This window comes from Balaenoptera physalus (assembly GCF_965194825.1).
Source record: "Balaenoptera physalus genome assembly, chromosome: 17".
Classification (NCBI taxonomy): domain Eukaryota; kingdom Metazoa; phylum Chordata; class Mammalia; order Artiodactyla; family Balaenopteridae; genus Balaenoptera; species Balaenoptera physalus.
The window spans coordinates 30,328,932-30,344,456 of record NC_138895.1 but is presented as its reverse complement, the minus strand read 5'-3'; positions in this window follow the sequence as shown (position 1 = coordinate 30,344,456).

The following is a 15,525-nucleotide window of genomic DNA, read 5'->3' as shown; positions in this document are numbered from 1 at the left end:
TCAACTGTATAACACTCAAGTGCCCCCTTTAGTGTCACAGCAGCATCTCAGCCCCTCTCAAAGGCCTTTCCTTGATCTCTGATTGTCCCAAAAGTGGTACATCATAATAAAGACTGTCAACAGAAGTAATTCAGCCTACTCCTTATAAGTTATCCCCTGCTCTGGCTCGCCCTTATCCCTGTGCACTGTTACAAAAATTGCCTATTTCTTCTTACTGCTTCACTCTGCCATTACATTTCATGACAACTGCATTGTCCATGCCTCAGACATGGATGGACTCTAGATTCTCAAAGTGAGAGAGCTCATATGTGGAATCATGCAGACTTTGTTCCCTGGGCCCCAGCATAGCCCTCTTTGTGCCGGTGCCACAGAACCTCCTGCACAGAGCGGGTTCTGTCCCTCCCAGCCAACCACAGATGATCATCTCTACTTCATATGACCAGACCAAGAGGCATTTCCACAACTTCCCCATTTTTCTACTTTTCCTTTCCCTTTTATCATTGCAGAGTGGAGGTAGGGGGAGCACTTTCTCTCAACCAAAATCTCTTCTGTCTTTATTCAGTTAAAAAATAAAACCCCTCACGCACCTTCTTATGCATCTGAACTGTAGCTAAGTTAACAAATGGCAGGGGTTACATTTGGGGGTCTACACTAAGAAGAATTAGTCCAAAAGCTTGAAAAATATTTTTTTTTGTTAATATGTTATCTCATAATTGTTACAACATTGTAAAAGTGCTATTATAGCTCCCATTTTATATGAGAGAAAACTGAAGGTAAGCGAGCAAACCCTACCAAATGAATTTCACCAGGGATGCTGATTAGCATATGAAAAGTACTCTCTTGGAAGTATTGAAAAATAGCTGACAAATAGTGGGAAATTGTCAGGCCAAGGTTGAGGAGAAAATGGGAATCTAGAAGAGTAAACAAACTCAGAAGATACCTTTACCTTGAAGGTATTTGTCTATGCAAGAAAATTTGAAATTTCATTTGGATGGCTTCTCTGGGTGGTCAAGATCAGAACCCAGGAACCACAATAAACTGGGACACAGAGGCCATGCCTTGGTGTAAAGGTGAACTGTTAGAGAAAAAAATTATCCATGACACTGTTAAAATTGTAAAGCAGACTTTGTTCAAAGGAACTGTCATGATAGGTAGAGTTTTGCAGTAAGGGAGAGACATTGGGCTCAGTTCCAAATATAACAAGGAAAAGTGGGGATTGTATAGTCAAGGAACAGGCTGGGGGAGTCAATGGATGGAAAATTACTAAGAGGGTAGGATAATTCTTGCTAACTGATCTAACAGGATTATTGGTGAAGGAAGGCCAGAGTGATCAGATACTACCTGGAGGACAGTGAGGGACGAGGAAGAGGATCAGATATAAAGATAATCAGATATTGGAGGCGGGGGATTCTGGCTAAACTGACTTAGCAGGATTCTTGCTAAAATTGGGCTCTTGAGAACGTGCCTAAGGCCAAGGCCTACTTAAAAAAGAGCTCAAAGGAGCCTGACTAAAATTTGGTCAAGGAGAGAATCTTTGTCAGTACGAGAAGTAGAATAGCTCTTCTTCTCAGGTTCCAGTCACCAGAGTCATCCAAAGAATTCAAGGTTTGAGTTTAGTTTAAGATGGTCCAGGACAGAAGCAAAGCAAAAGCAAGTCTTTTCTAAAAGAAGTAATTTCATCATGAGCCTCAAATTAGTCCTACAAAGTACTCTTCAAAAACAATAAGAAACTCACAGATAACCAGGAACAGCACAAAGATAACCAGGAAAGTAGATCCCATGAGCAAGAAGCAGCAAAATCAAGAAACAGTGTACCTAAAACAACGCACAAAGTCTTCAGACATTGAGTACATGCAAAAAATAGTTAACACAGCAGGCCTGAGTGCAATTCTCTGAAGACCTGCTTAGAAGGTTAGCTTTTGGATCCTGTCCAGAAATTTGGATTTTAGAAGGGTTCCCACCACCATTAATTTATAAGAGGAACTCACTGTGCCTAAACTGTTTGTGTAAACAATATGGCTTATGCCAAACTCCTGTTCTTGCTAGGAGTGTCAGTATTTGCCAACAGAAGGTGCCCGTATGATCAGCCCCCAATAAAAGCCCGGGGCACGGAATCCTTAATGAGCCTCCCTGGTTGGCCACATTTCACAAGTGTTGTCACAACTCATTGTTGGGAGAATTAATCTCGTCTTGTGTTTCTCCACTGGGAGAGGATCCATGGAAGCTTGAGCTCGTTTGTCTCCAGACTACCCCATGCATCTTTTCCCTTTGCTTATTTTGCTTTGTATCTTTTTAGTGTAATAAATATTAACTATGAATACAACTATATGATGAGTTCTGAGAGTCCTTCTAGTGAATTACTGAACCTGGGGGTGGTTCAATGAACCTCCAACACAGACTATAAAATAGTTTTGCTTATAATAATACATATATACTAATAGCACAAATAAAATACAAAATTAAAGATATCTACAGAAAAAAAGGAAATATAACAAGTGACCTAGGATACTTGAAAATAGAATAATATAAAACTTCTAAAATTAAAATTTAATTAACAAAATTAATATTTTGATCATTCAGTTTAAAAACAGATGAAACACAGCCAAAAATGGAATTTGTGAACTGAATGTTAACATACTTTATTTTTTTAATGGAGTTATGTTTTATTTTTTTATTGAAGTATAGTTGATTTACAATATTGTATTAATTTCTGCTGTACATCAAAGTGATTCAGTTATACATACATGATATTTGTCTTTCTCTTTCTGACTTACTTCACTTAGCATTATAATCTCTAGTTGTATCTATGTTGCTGCAAATGGCATTATTTCATTCTTTTTTATGGCTGAGTAGTATTCCATTGTATATATGTACCATTAATCTGTCAATGAACATTTAGGTTGTTTCCATGTCTTGGCTATTATGAATAGTGCTTCTATGAATATAGGGGTGCATGTATCTTTTTGGATTGTAGTTTTGTCCAGATATATGCAGGGGAGTGGAATTGCTCGATCATATAGGAATTCTATTTTTAGCTTTTTGAGGAGCCCCATAGTGAGAATGGGCACTTTTGTTCCAGATTTTAGCAGAAAGGCTGTCAGCTTTTCACCATTGAATATTATATTGGCTGTGGGGTTGTCATAAATTAGCTTTTATTATGTTGAGATATGTTCCCTTTGCACCCATTTTCCTAAAAGTTTTTATCATGAATGGATGTTGAATTTTGTCAAATGTTTTTTCTGCATTTGACAAAATTTCTATTGAGGTGATCATGTGGTTTTTGTCTTTTCTTTTGTTGATGTTGTTTATCACGTTGATTGATTTGCATATGTTGAACCATACTTGTGAACTTGGGATGAATCCCACTTGATCATGGTGTATGATCTTTTTTATGTGTTGTTGGATTTGGTTTGCTAATATTTTGTTGAGAATTTTGCATGTATATTCATCAAAAAAAGAGAAAATTATAGGTTAATTTTAAAAGAAATATTTTCCACTTCAATATCTTTGAAATTGTATATACATTTCATCAATGTGATAAGAAAACATTTTGTCAGACTTTCTTTTAAAATCAATGGTGTCAGATTTCATGAGGTCCAGTAAGTCAGAAGAAATTATCTAGAATGCAGCACAATGAGACAAAACAAAATGGAAAATAAAGAGGGAAAGAAATAGATTTTTAAATGAGAGGATCAAAAGAGGCAAGAGAACAGAGCAAAACAGGACTATTAGAAGAGATATAGTTGGGAATTTTCCAGAAATTATGAAAAACACTGTACTAGTTATCTATTGCTGCATAACAAATTACTCCAAAATTTGGTGGCTTAAACAACAAACATTTACTATGTCACAAAGACAAGATCAGGAATCCAGAAGTGTCTTAGATGGGTAGTTCTGGCTCACAACATGTCATGAGGTTATAATCAAGGTGTCTGTTGGAGCTGCAGGCATCTGAAAGCTTGATTGGGGTGGAGACTCTGCTTCCAAGATCATCAGCATGGCTGTCGATGAAAGGCTTCAATTCTTCATCACATAGGTCTATCAGGAGGGCTACTCACAATATGGTAGCTGACTTCCCCAGAGAAAATGATCCAAGAGAGAGAAAGAATGATATGGAGAGAGGGGCTAAGGCATAATCTCAGAAGTAACATTCCATCACTTCTGCCATATTCTATTGGCCAACACAAGCCAACTTGGTAAATGTGGTAGAGGACTAAATAAGAGCATGAATATGAGGAGGCAGGGACCACTGGGAGTCATCTTGGAGGCTGTCTGTCACAGACACTAATCCATAGTTTCAAGATGCCCAAACAATCTCATAAAAATAAATAAAAAGGTGCACCTAGATACCACATTGTGAAGCTGCAGAATAACAATACGAGATAGAAGATCTTTAAAGATTATCTTCAAAGGGCAAGATTTAGAGTAAGAGTTTACTTCTCAGAAGCAACACTGGAAGCCAGGGGATAACAACCTGTCAATGTGCTGAAAGAATATATCTAGGAAAAATTTTTCTCAAAAATGAAGGTGAAATAAAGACATTTTCAAATAAATGAGAGAATTTGCCTTTAGCAAACTCTCATGAAAAGAACTTCAATAAATGTACTTCAGGAAAAAGAAAATTATGTCAGATGAAAAGTCTAAGATGCAGGAAAAATTGAAGGGCCAAACATGATAAATAATGTGTGTAAATTAAAAAGAACTTTGACTATGCAAAATAATAATATGAATAATGTTTCATGGGGTTTTAATAAAAAGATGAGAGATAAAACAACAATAACATTTATGTCATGAAGAGAGTAAGTGTAGTTAAATATTCTAAGGTCGTTGTATTGTCTTAGAGAGGAATGAAAGCATTGTGTAACAAAGTTTGGTAGATTGAGGATAAATGAAGGAATGTTTAGGGTAACCATAAAATGAATAGAAACAGAGTGAATATCATCCAAACCATTAGTGGAAAAAAAAGAAAGAAGGAGAAGAATATAATTTAAAAATAGTACTAAAAAATACTACAAGGTAAATGGATGTATCAAGGAGGAAGGGGTGATACGAGTTGACAGGCTCTTATGGGCAACAAGAGGGCTGTATTGTCTTTAGATAATTAAAAAATAATAATTTTATTTTTATCATATACTGACAATGCTAAATAATAATCTATAATAAAATAAAGTCCTCACCAGCAGAGCAAACTGCTCTTGCTACTCTCCTTCTCCGTGGCAAAGAAATAGGTAAATAAACAAAATAGGACAAATAGAAAGCACAAAATAAGATGGTGCATTTCAAACTAGTATATTGCTAATTTACATTAAATATAAATACACTAAATGGTTCAGATAAAAATTGTTAAGACTGGATAAAAAATAATATCCAGCTACTGTATATGCTGTTTATGGGAGACACATCGAAAACATAATGATACAGATAGTTGGAAGTATAAGAAAGGAAAATATATATTATGCAAAGCAAAAAAAAAAAAAGAAAGAGGAGAAAAGAGGAGAGGAGATCAAGATGGCAGAATAGGAAGATGCTGAGCTCACCTTCCCCACCATGGACACATCAAACAGACATCTCCATGTGGATCAATTCTCACTGAAAAAAAATGGGAGACTGGCAGAAAGACTCTTAACAACCAAGGCTATAAGAAGATCCACACAGAGTCAGGTAGGAAGAGAAGAGAAATGATCAGGTCAGGACCTGTGTCTCTAGAAGGGGACACAGAAGAGGAGGGGGATTACATGGGCTCAGAGATTCCCTGGGAGTGAGCAGTTTGAACCACATATTGGGTTGGGGTCCTGGGGTCCAACGGCAGGAGGATGAGTCCTCTTAGCTGGTTTAAAAACCAGTGGGACTGACAGTGGGGCTTTAGAAAACCTAGGCTACACTCATGAAGAGTACACACGTGCTGACTTACTCCCCAAAAAAATGCAGAGAAAACAGACTAAAACTGCTCTGTGGCCCTGAGCAGTTTCCTGCAATTGCCCTAGCACCCACCCTAGCCCAAGGCAAGCATCTACTCTGGCCCCTCCACAATGCAACTCCACACTAGGGTGAAGGCTACCATGGACAAAGAGAGTGCACAGTTGTGAGGGACAGAGCCATCTTGGACCTGGCATAGCATCCAAATGGGACAAGGACAGACATCACTGGTGCTCATGGAAGCAGCAGACAGGGAGCAGTCTGGAATTCTGACTGGTGTTCTAGGAATACCCCAACATGCACCGCAGCCTGTATAGGGCACCTGCTCTGGCCTCTCTTGCTCCAGCACTACTCTACGCTGGGGCAAAGGTGCCAATGCTGGGAGCGGGGAAAACACACAACTTAGAGGGAGCAAAGTCAGCTCAGACTCAACCTTCAGAGCTTCTGCTCCAGCAACTTGGGACCTGACCTCACCCCTGACAGGATGGTGTTGCCACTGAGCAAAGAAGAAGCCCAGGCTCATACCTGGCTCTGGCTCTAGCCACTCTATCTCTAGCCCCATTGCCTGCCTAGAAGATAGCTGTCAGCACACCCTGGGGGAAGACATGACTGATGCTCACATCAGATCCAGCTCTCCCACCAAAGCCAATGGGCACATGCAGAATGCATAAAGATGCTCCCAAACAAGGACAATCCTCCGAGACCAGGATAGGTAATGGTTTCACCTAATCTCACCAAAACAGAAAAAATTAAGCAAAATGAGAAGACAGAGGAATTTGTTTCAAAACAACAAAAAACCTGGGGAAAAAACTAATGAAACAAGAGATAAATAATTTACCATATAAAGAGTTCAAAGCCTTAGTAATAAGAATGCTAACTGAACTAGGGAAAACAATAGATGAATGCATTGAGAATTTTAACAAGGAAATAGAAAATACAAAATAGAACCAGTCAGAGCTGAAGAATAAGATAACTGAAATGAAAAACATGCTAGAAAGATTTAACAGCAGACTAGGTGATATAGAAGAATGCATAAGTGATCTGGAAGATAGAAGAATGGAAACCACCCAATCAGAACAGCAAAAAGAAAAACAAATTTTTAAAAATGAGAACAGTTTAAGGGACTTCTGGAACAGCATCAAGCATACCAACATTAACATTATAGGGGTCCCAGAAGGAGAAGAGAGATAAAAAGGGGTCAAAATGTACAATATTTGATGAAATTATGGCTGAAAAATTCTTGAACCTGAATAAGGAAACAAATACCCAGGTGCAGGAAGCACAGAGGGTCCCACACAAGATGAACCCCAAAAGACCCACATGAAGACATATCATAATAATAACTGCAAAAGTTAAATATAAAGAAAGGATTCTAAAGGCAGCAAGAGAAAAACAGTCACATACAAAGGAAGTCCTATAAGGCTATCAGCTGATTTTTCTGCAGAAACTTTGCAGGCCAGAAAGGATTGGCATCATATATATGAAGTGCTGAAAGTGAAAAATCTACCAACTAGGATACTCTACCCAGGAAGATCATCATTCAGAATTGAAGGAGAGATCAACAATTTCACAGACAAGCAAAAATAAAGAGTTCATCAATACTAAACTGACCCTAAAAGAAATGTTAAAGAGTTTCTCTAAGAAAAGAAAAAGATACAACCAGAAGTAAGAATCTATAGGAAAGGAAAAATCCTACTAGTAAAGGCAAATATATAGTAAAGGTTGTTAATCAACCACTTAAATAAAATAGTACAAAGATTAAAAGACAAAAAATATATAAAGCCAAATATAACTACAATAAACAATTAAGGGATAAATACGAAGATGTGAAATATGACATCGAAAACACAAAATGTGGGAGAGGGAAGTAAAATATGTAGATCTCTTAGAATGTGTTTAAACTTAAATGACTATCAATTTAAAATGAGTAGATATAGTTATAAGTCAACATAGATGAACCCCATGGTAACAACAAATCAAAAACCTACGACAAATAAACAAAAACTAGACAGAAAGAAACATAAGCATACCACTAAAGAAAATCCTCAAAACATAAGGGAAGAAACTAAAAGAAGAATAAAAACAGAGAAGAACTACAAAAGCAAACAGAAAACAAATAACAAAATGTCAGTAAATACATACCTATTGGTAATCACTTTAAATATCAATGAACTAAATGGTCCAGTCAAAAGACATATGGTGGCCGACTGGATGAAAAAACAAGACTTAACTATATGCTGCTTACAAGAAGTTCACTCCAGAGCTAAAGAGACACACAGAGTGAAACTGGAGAATGACAGGGCACATGCAAGAGAATCAAGGGAGCCAGATCAACATCTTACCAACCATCAGACTAAATCCACCAGCTGCCAGGGCCAGCTGACCACCTGTTGACCACAGATGCATGAAAGAGCCCAGAGATCAGTCAAACCAGCCCACAGAATTGTGAGATAAATTAAATGATTGTGGTTTTAAGGCATTAAGTGCTAAGGTGATTTTTGTATCACCTTAAAAAGGTAACTAATTCAGAGATTTAATCTGCTTTCCTTAATAGGACCAAAAAACATATAGGAAATTTAGCCCAGAAATGCAAATTCTAGAGGGTAGCTTGGTCTAATCTTCATTTATATTCAGCTCAGTCCCTCACAATTCATAATCATCCCTCTTCTGCCTGGAATGCTCCCCCTCAATACCTCCATACAACAGAGTCCCTCTTTACGTCTCTTCCTTGCCCCTACTTGACTTCCCCACAAGTTTGTATTCAGCCATCTAGAATCAGCTTCTGGGAAAACTTCTGAAAACTTCATGCAACAAATAAGTAAATCGTTCCATCCTTTGTGCTGTCCCTGTACAGTATACATCCCTCCATTGAAGGATTAGTATAATTGAATATCTACAGCTGCTCCCTCACTCTCCACCTCCACTAGGATGTGACCAGAGTCCAGGAGTCTATCTGATTAATCCAGACAGAAATGTTGCCTCAAAGAAAACAGAACTCAATATAGATATAAATGTAGCTCATAGTACTTTATTGAACTATAATTAATATATAATAAAATGCATATATATTAAAAGTAGACAGCTAAATTTTGACAAATACAATAACCCCATGTAAGCATCACCCAGATCAAGATATAGAACGTTTCTGTCACCCCAGAAAACTCCCTCCTGCTCCTTTCCGGTCAACTTCCCCCCAACCCCCAATCCCACCCCGCCACCTAAAGGCAACTGCTATTCTAATTTGTATCAGCATAGATTAGCTTTGTCTCTTCTTTCACTTCATATAAATGAAATCATTAATTACATTATTATTTTGAATACAATGGTTTTAAGATACATTCGTGTTATTGTATACATCAGTTGTCTGTTCCTTTTGACTGCTTTGAGATATTTTTTTGTATGACTAGGCCACAATTTTAGCTATTTTCTCAATGGACATTTGAGTTATTTCCAGTTTTGAGCTAATTATGAATAAACGGGCTCTGAACGTTACCACACAAGTCTTTATGTGGACAAGAGCACTCACTTCTCTTGGGTGTGTTTCTAGGAGTAGACTTGCTGAGGCAGAGTAGATATGTAAATCAAACAGTTTTCTAAAGTGGTTGTAACATTTACACTCCCATCAGTAATATATGAGTGTCCACAGCTTCACAGCAATTCTAGTGAATATGTAGTGGTAACTCACTGTGGTCTCAATATGTGTTTGTAGAATAAGCTACTGGTCTTCAATAAATACTGAGCAAATCTTGGTGAAAATGATGTTAAAGTAATTATCTTGATGTACTTTAATAACAAGGGTTAACAAGATTATCCATTAATCAGTATATATATATGTATACCAGAATAACCTATTTTTAGTGTTCCTGATATAAGGTGCTCAATATTGTGCTAATTTCTATTTTTAACCTATTGTTTACAATTACCATTAAAACTTCTATTGTCAAGCATTTTCAAAGTTGCAGATTACTATCACAAACATATTATTTAATTAAATATCAAAATATTTAATTATGGATGGAAATATTGTGAAGGAGGCACACTTATCTCCTTTGTACACAGGAGAAAATTACAGTTCATGTAAGCTGTGAGTTGCCAAAATCCACACAGTAAGTGTTGGAACTGGCTCTTCAATCCACGTTCTCTAACTTCAAATACTCCATTTTTCCTGCTAGGTCAGGTTGCCTCTTTCTAATGATTCATGATGATGTTTCAACTTTATGAAAATAATATGTACTAAATATCAAAATGTTAAGAGAAAGCGTGATAGATTTACAGATTTCCACAATAATACAGACAAGTTTCTTTTGGGGACGCAGCCTAGGAAGCAAGGAATAGACTAATTGACATTCATAAACCCTTTAGTTACAACTATTCTGTGAAATCAGAAATGGGCATAACAGAAACTTTACATAACTTTACATAACTGAAATTACATAGCTGGTATTACTGTATAGAAATAGAGTGAGGAGTAGAATTTGGAAAGTATTTTATGAATTAAATACAATAATTTAACTCAATATAGACTCCCACAAGAGGATTCATTTAATAATTTATTACACAAATTTACTAGTAACAATCAAAATTCTCTACATTTTTGTCTGCCTGTGTAGACACAGTTTGCAACTACTCATAAAAGTGTCAACTGTTTCAAAATTACATACAGTTTTAAATGTAGGCTATTTTCACTGAATATTGAAATTAAAATATACTTCACATTAAAATGGATTTGCAAATCTTAGGTATAATTAAGTAACTAAACAGGGTATTTTTTTAACCCCTTCGCATTAATGCATTTATTTATTTAGCTGGGTATACTGCATACCTTCATATTAGAGAGTACTGCCAGGGCTCAAAATGGATGAATTATATTCCCCGCATCTAAATACTTACATTATTCATCTGCATGCCTGTGTCCTCCACTAAGCTGCAAGTTTTTGGAGAACAGTGTGTCTCAATTTCTACAACTCCAATGCTCAGTAAATAAGTTCTTGAAAGCATTATAGCTTTGGCATCAGAGTCCCAGCTTTACTGTTTATTAACTATGTGACTTTTGGCAAATTACTTGATTCTTGTAAGTTTCATTTTTTATTTTTTTATCTGATTATTGGGGCCAATAATAAAAACTATCTGATAAGGTATCCTGAACATTAAGTAAAATAACACATGTAAAGTGACTGGCCTTCATTGTCTCTATTGCATTTACTGAATCATTTAATGACTGAATAAATGAAACCATAAATCAACAAATGGATGAACACAAGCATAATTTGTGGCGATATCTAATAAATGACATGAGTTACAAAAGCAACATTTGGAAACTCCTTGACGTCCAAACTCAACTGTAATCATAAGAGAGGCAGTGTTTTGATTTGGACTGATACTATCTGAGAGATTTGATTAAACTTTTTAGAAATATTAATTGGACAGTGTTGTATAAAATAGATGGTGCCATTCTATGGAAAGACAGGCTGGTACTTTTTTAAATTGTCAAGGCCATGAAAGACAGAAAAAGACAGAGGACTCATTCCAGATTTAAAGAGACTGAAGAGGCATGACAATTTTTTTTTAATAAATTTATTTATTTAGTTATTTTGGCTGCATTGGTTTTTCTTTTTTTATTAACATTTTTATTGGAGTATAATTGCTTTACAATGGTGTGTTAGTTTCTCCTTTATAACAAAATGAATCAGTTATACGTATATATATATCCCCATATCTCTTCCCTCTTCTGTCTCCCTCCCTCCCACCCTCCCTATCCCACCCTTTTGGCTGGTCAAAAAGAACTGAGCTGATCTCCCTGTGCTATGCGACTGCTTCCCACTAGCTATCTATTTTACATTTGGTAGTATATATATGTCCACATATACACTACCACTCTCTCACTTTGTCCCAGCTTACCCTTCCCCCTCCCTGTGTCCTCAAGTCCATTCTCTGCTAGGTCTGCGTCTTTATTCCCGTCTTGCCCCTATGTTCTTCATGACCAATTTTTTTTTTTTTAATTCCATATATATGTGTTAGCATACGGTATTTGTTTTTCTTTTTCTGACTTACTTCACTCTGTATGACAGACTCTAGGTCCATCCACCTCACTAAAAATAACTCAATTTCTTTCTTTTTATGGCTGGGTAATACTCAACTGTATATATGTGCCACATCTTATTTATCCATTCATCTGTCGATGGACACTTAGGCTGCTTCCAAATCCTGGCTACTGTAACAAGAGCTGCAATGAACATTGTAATACATGACTCTTTTTGAATTATGGTTTTCTCAGGGTATATGCCTAATAATGGGATTGCTGTGTCGTATGGTAGTTCTATTTTTAGTTTTTAAAGGAACCTCCATACTGTTCTCCATAGTGGTGGTACCAATTTACATTCCCACCAACAGTGCAAGAGGGCTCCCTTTTCGTCCCACCCTCCCCATCATTTACCATTCGTAGATTTTTTGATGATGGCCATTATGACCGGTGTGAGATGATATCGCATGGTAGTTTTGATTTGCAGTTCTCTAATGATTAATGATGTTGAGCATTCTTTCATGTGTTTGTTGGCAGTCTGTATAATTTCTTTGGAGAAATGTCTATTTAGGTCTTCTGCCCATTTTTGGATTGGGTTGTTTGTTTTTTTGATACTGAGCTGCCTGTAAATTTTGGAGATTAATCCTTTGTCAGTTGTTCATTTGCAAATATTTTCTCCCATTCTGAGGGATGTGTTTTCATCTTGTTTGTGGCTTTCTTTCTTGTGCAAAAGCTTTTAAGTTTCATTAGGTCCAATTTGTTTATTTTTGTTTTTATTTCCATTTCTCTAGGAGGTGGGTCAAAAAGGATCTTGTTGTGATTTATGTCATAGAGTGTTCTGCCTATGTTTTCCTCTAAGAGTTTGATAGTGTCTGGCCTTATGTTTAGGTCTTTAATACATTTTGACTTTATTTTTGTGTATGGTGTTAGGGAGTGTTCTAATATCATTCTTTTATGTGTAGCTGTCCAGGTTTCCCAGCACCACTTATTGAAGAGGCTGTCTTTTCTCCAATGTATATTCTTGCCTCCTTTATCAAAGATAAGGTGACCATATGTGCATCGGTTTATCTCTGGGCTTTCTATCCTGTTCCATTGATCTATATTTCTGTTTTTGTGCCAGTACCATACTGTCTTGATTACTGTAGCTTTGTAGTATAGTCCGAAGTCAGGGAGCCTGATTCCTCCAGCTCCATTTTTCTTTCTCAAGATTAATTTGGCACTTCGGAGTCTTTTCTGTATCCATACAAATTGTGAAATTTTTTATTCTAGTTCTGTGGAAAATGCCAGTGGTAGTTTGATAGGAATTGCATTGAATCTGTAGATTGCTTTGGGTACTGGAGTCATTTTCACAACGTTGATTCTTCCAATACAAGAACATGGTATATCTCTCCATCTATTTGTATCATCTTTAATTTCTTTCATCAGTGTCTTATAATTTTCTGCATACAGGTCCTTTGTCTCCTTAGGTAGGTTTATCCTAGATATTTTATTCTTTATGTTGCAATGGTAAACGGGAGTGTTTTCTTAATTTCACTTTCAGATTTTTCATCATTAGTGTATAGAAATGCAAGAGATTTCTGTGCATTAATTTTGTATCCTGCTACTTTACCAAATTCATTGATTAGCTCTAGGAGTTTTCTGGTAGCATCTTTAGGATTCTCTATGTTTAGTATCATGTCATCTGCAAACAGTGACAGCTTTACTTCTTCTTTTCCGATTTGGATTCCTTTTATTTCCTTTTCTTCTCTGATTGCTGTGGCTAACACTTCCAAAACTATGTTGAATAATAGTGGTGAGAGTGGGCAACCTTGTCTTGTTCCTGATCTTAGTGGAAATGGTTTCAGTTTTTCACCATTGAGGATGATGTTGGCTGTGGGTTTGTCATATATGGCCTTTATTATGTTGAGGAAAGTTCCCTCCATGCCTACTTTCTGCAGGGCTTTTATCATAAATGGGTGTTGAATTTTGTCAAAAGCTTTCTCTGCATCTATTGAGATGATCATATGGTTTTCCTCCTTCAATTTGTTAATATGGTGTATCACATTGATTGATTTGCGTATATTGAAGAATCCTTGCATTCCTGGGATAAACCCCACTTGATCATGGTGTATGATCCTTTTAATGTGCTGTGGATTCTGTTTGCTAGTATTTTGTTGAGGATTTTTGCATCTATGTTCATCAGTGATATTGGCCTGTAGTTTTCTTTCTTTGTGACATCTTTGTCTGGTTTTGGTATCAGGGTGATGGTGGCCTTGTAGAATGAGTTTGGGAGTGTTCCTCTCTCTGCAATATTTTGGAAGAGTTTGAGAAGGATAGGTGTTAGCTCTTCTCTAAATGTTTGATAGAATTCACCTGTGAAGCCATCTGGTCCTGGGGTTTTGTTTGTTGGAAGGTTCTTAATCACAGTTTCAATTTCAGTGCTTGTGATTGGTCTGTTCACATTTTCTATTTCTTCCTGGTTCAGTCTCGGCAGGTTGTGCACTTCTAAGAATCTGTCCATTTCTTCCAAATTGTCCATTTTCTTGGCATAGAGTTGCTTGTAGTAATCTCACATGATCGTTTGTATTTCTGCAGTGTCAGTGGTTACTTCTCCTTTTTCATTTCTAATTCTATTGATTTGAGTCTTCTCCCTTTTTCTCTTGATGAATCTGGCTAATGGTTTATCAATTTTGTTTATCTTCTTAAAGAACCAGCTTTTAGTTTCATTGATTTTTGCTATTGTTTCCTTCATTTCTTTTTCATTTATTTCTGACCTGATCTTTATGATTTCTTTCCTTCTGCTAGCTTTGGGGTTTTTTTGTTCTTCTTTCTCTAATTGCTTTAGGTGCAAGGTTAGTTTGTTTATTTGAGATGTTTCCTGTTTCTTGAGGTAGGCTTGTATTGCTATAAACTTCCCTCTTAGCACTGCTTTTGCTGCATCCCATAGGTTTTCGGTCGTCGTACCTCCATTGTCATTTGTTTCTAGGTATTTTTTGATTTCCCTTTTGATTTCTTCAGTGATCACTTCGTTATTAAGTAGTGTGAGAATTGCTACTCCAGCTTTCTTTTGATTTCCATTTTCATGGACTATCTTTTTCCATCCCCTCACTTTCAGTCTGTATGTGTCCCTAGATCTGAAGTGGGTCTCTTGTAGACAGCATATATATGGGTCTCTTTTTTGTATCCATTCAGCCAGTCTGTGTCTTTTGGTGGGAGCATTTAATCCATTTACATTAAAGGTAATTATCGATATGTATGTTCCTATTCCCATTTTCTTAAATGTTTTGGGTTTGTTATTGTAGGTCTTTTCCTTCTCTTGTGTTTCTTGCCTAGAGAAGTTCCTTTAGCATTTGTTGTAAAGCTGGTTTGGTGGTGCTGAACTCTCTTAACTTTAGCTTGTCTGTAAAGGTTTTAATTTCTCCATCACATCTGAATGAAATCCTTGCTGGGTAGAGTAATCTTGGCTGTAGGTTTTTCTCCTTCATCACTTTAAGTATATCCTGTCACTCCTTTCTGTCTTTCGGAATTTCTGCTGAAAGATCAGCTGTTAACCTTATGAGGATTCCCTTGCGTGTTATTTGTTGTTTATCCCTTGCTGCTTTTAATATGTT